The following is a 4243-nucleotide window of genomic DNA, read 5'->3' as shown; positions in this document are numbered from 1 at the left end:
GTCAAGGCGAGGAGCGCGCGCGCCGTGGGAAGGCGGGGGGGGGCGGAGGGAAGGAGGCGCGTGGGTGGAGGCGTTAGTGCGCATGCGCCCTGCGGAGCGCGGCCGCGGTGTGGGGGGGAGTGGAGCGTGTGGCGACGCGCAGGCGCAGTGGGGCGCGGGGGGGGGGGGGGCTGTGGGGCGGGGTGGCAGCGCTGGGCGGGAAGGAGGGATGGATGGCGGCGGGGGCTGTGCTGTCGGGCAGGCCTGCTCGCTGCTAGTGCCGGCCGGGTCCCGCTCCCGGGGCGGAGGGGGGCGAGGAGCTGGCGGCTCCTGTTGCCGGAGGCTTATTTTAGAAACGCCGCTGAACGGCCGGGAGTGGGTGGGCCAGGAGACTGGCGAGTGGGGCCGCCTGCGGCGATCATTTAATTCTTGTGAGGATGTAGGTTGCCGAGTCACCTCCAAAGCGTTTGACTACGTAAAAAGACAGTAATTAGGAAACCTGCGTGTGCATATTTCCTACATGTCTGTGATACATATGAATTTCATTAAAAATATATTTTTTTCGTTTGCAGAATGTATTAAGTAATCAAATTATCTCATTTGTACTGAAACAAGGACAATTACAAACATCTGGAATATAAATTACTTGATGATGAAAAAGGTTATTTCTGTATATTCTTTCAGTTCCATGAAAGTTACCCTGAATGCTCGTATTAAATCAACTGACCAACTTATGCCTGGTTTGGTGCCTGGACTTCTTGGATGTAGTAAAAGTGTTGAACCTAGTTGTGTTCATTTCTGCAGGCAAGTACAACTTGTTTTCTTACAACTTTATTTTAAATGCCTGCTACACAGATCTTTCAACAGAGGTGCGTAAGTGTTCACAAGGCATGTGACAAATCACCCTGAAGTAGACATGTAAAATGAGCAGATTGCTTCCTAAAAGCACTTCTTTAAAGGGAGTGTAGGGTGCCAAGGGGATCATAAGGAGACTGCTTCAAAAGTAGCCATAAACCTACATAAATTTCTAAAGTTACATAAGGTGCATTCTATCCACCTGGTTATACCCATTCGGTTATGTGCACATCTTATAAACAGATACGCATATTCTAGGTCAGGAAACACATCTGCTTGAGCCACCAGATAATCAAGTGCTTGTTCCCTTTCCTGATGTCAAAATAAAGCTCCTAATAAGGCCTGTAAGTCTTGGAAGATAAGTTTCTTTGCTCTGGGCAGAAAAAGCATTCTTTTGCTGTTTTCCAAGAGTGTTTTAATACCTAAATAGGCGTGATAATAAAAAATTGGAAAGAAAGGAGAGAACAAAGAATATCATCAAGTCTTATGCTTCATTTTTATATAGAAGTCATTTAAACCATTTCCATTTATAGGGAGAAAATTGAAGGAAACATATATATAAGGTAGATATATTTGTATTATTTTCCTGGGGCCAAGAGTTGTTTCTAAAAGATGAAATTCTCTCTTAAAGTACTGCATAAAAACAAAAGTCTAATCTACATCTGTAAAATGAGTTTTGTGCCTCATCTGTGGCTATGGTTGAATTCCATCTGTAGTGAGCAAGGATGCTTCCTTTTTACAAGGAACGAGTATTTTTTGGCTCTACTTAATGCAAAAAAGTTAAAAAATGCTTCTACACGGGCAGCACCAGTTTCTGTGCTGAGAATACTTGTAGAGCAATTCAAAAATGCATTATTTTGCCAGTATGATGCTTACTGGATTACACAATAGCATTCATTTAGCCTTAGTAACAAAGTTTGGTTCAACCACTTAGAAATAGAACTTTTGGGGGGAAAATAACATTGGAAATCCCTATAGTTCTCAAAAAATATCACATTCTACTCCACACCTAATTACTACATCAGTGATGTGGAAACATGCCTTTAGATCTTACAGAAACAAATCCATCATAAATGTCTGTTTCATAGTTCAATCTGCTTTAGTGTATCACAATAAAGTAAATGAAAAAGTAATCGAAAGACTCAGTTTGTCATTAATTTTAAAACACAATCCATTCTCTGAAGGTTACAGGCTACATCTGTCTTTGTACACGATGTTAAATGGAATGAGTGGTTTTTTGTTTCACAGAACAGCATACAAGAAAATAATATTTTTAATTAAGTTTAATTGAAATTGCATATATTTTCCCCACACAAAACACACTTCAAATCAGCAGTACACAATAATCATCTCATAAAAGTGTATAGAATCAAACAGGCAATTTCAGTGCTTGTTAGGAAGCAGTAAGCAAAACAATTTTCAACCCACTGCAGTTCAAATAAGATTTAGATAATTATCTTTTCATATGCATGATAATAGTCATTTAAACTTCATTTGTTGCTGTAAAATATTTTTATAGAATCTTCTGTTTTTAATTGAGATTCAAAATTATATGGAATAACTGTCCAATGGATGGTCACTGGATCTTGGATCCCCAAATAAAAAATGCATATAAAATTTTTGATGAGTTTTATCCTTTATTTTCTGTTGCAAAGTCTTCCAGAGCATTATACAAACCTTTAACAACTGGACTTTTTATTTAGTTTTCTGATGTCCCTTCCCTATGAAACACCGAAAGATTCAAGTGTTCATACAATTTTCTTTTTTGGCACTATTACACATGCACTATTTTTCTCTAATCAGAAATTCTACACCAGAAAAATGGAAGCTGTGTTCTGCAATGGACAGATAGACAGAGGAGAAGGCACTGCCGCTCTGGAATTGTATGCCTGCCACTGGATAGACTTCTAAAATTTTTGGGAAATAATCTGCTGATGCCAATCCATATTAGCGGTAAAAACACAGCTTCTCTGGGTAGCCTTGCTGATTATAGGTGATTACAAAATATCAGAAATGTTCTTGTAGAGGGGAATTTGGAAGTAATTCTAGAGAAGGTTAAGGTGTGACTTGATCATAGTCTGTAAATACTATTATATATATTTTAAACACAGATTAAGCACAGACTATATATCTGAAACAGGAATTGTGCTATGAAATTCCTATGTCTTGTTATTCAGGAGGTCAAATTAGATGATCAGACAGTGAAAAAGAGTCTTACGGTGAAGGAGTTCAATCTTTTTTTTTCCTGCAGAAGCTCACATTCTTTTAAGATTCATTACCCACAATCTGGACCAGAAGACAAAACATTTGTTGTGACAATATAGTCTTCTCTTTCTAAATCCTCTCTGCTTTCCCCAAAGTGGTAGCTAGATAGATTGAACTACTACAGGCAGGAATGTGTGTTGCCTCTTTGAGTCCAGCATTCCTGCCCATCCTATAGTCTTGAGAACCCACGAAAAATGTTTGCTTTTTACTCGCAGAGATGACCACTATCATGTGAGGCTTTCTCATCTTTTCCACCCAGCTACCGTGGAATATCATGCACGGTGTTATTATTATTAGCATTTATGTTCCCCGAAACAATGACTTCTGTGTTGTAAGGAGTTGTTAGGAAAGCTTCAGTTCAAGGAACCCTGTACTGAGTAGGAAGCCTCTACCAAAACTACATTTGTTGCTTTGGACCAAACAAGTAGGTGAAGTGAGCAGAATGTGATGCAAAAATTTGTCAAAAGATAGACTGAAGGGAATTTTCTGTCTGTTTCTGGCAGGTGTAGATGGTATCTTTTCACTGTGCTCTAAGCTTGAAGGTATGTTATCAGATCTGTTGTTTTTAAGCAAAATTATCCTCTGTCAGCTTTCACTGCTAGGTAGCATGTCAGTATTTCCCCTACACCTTCCATGTGACACTGAATACTGTTCCACTTTCCATGTGGCCTGATATGCTGGATGTGTTTTCTGGCTGATAGCAGAGGGATTTATATCCCCTTCTTAGAACCAGATTCTGTCCAAAGATTTTGTCTGCCAAAAGCCATCCTGAGTTTCTACCAGTGAAGAGTCAACCCATCTCACCCCTGCCTAGCAGAGCTTCTACAGAAGTTAATCAGAAATTTTCGAACATCAGAAACAATAGGGTTTCACTGTAAAATCTGAATCAGTAAAGAAACAAAATATTTCACTTGGAAATCTCTGCTTCAAAGAGCATCTTGAAATGCAGAATCTGCTAATTTTCCTGCTATTGAACAATCAGCCTTGTTTAACAGGCTGGTGAGGAGCCTTAGCTCTCACTGTCAGCAAGCCAGGACATTATTTGTGCAGAATTGCTAATCCCAGGACACCAGGGTCCAGGGCACCAGAGTAAACCAGCTTTGAGTAAAATTGGTGGAGTGGAGGGAAGACTGTCAAGACTCTA

Source organism: Dromaius novaehollandiae, chromosome 1 (assembly GCF_036370855.1).
Source record: "Dromaius novaehollandiae isolate bDroNov1 chromosome 1, bDroNov1.hap1, whole genome shotgun sequence".
NCBI classification, from domain to species: Eukaryota; Metazoa; Chordata; class Aves; order Casuariiformes; family Dromaiidae; genus Dromaius; species Dromaius novaehollandiae.
Note: the sequence above shows the minus strand (reverse complement) of the source record.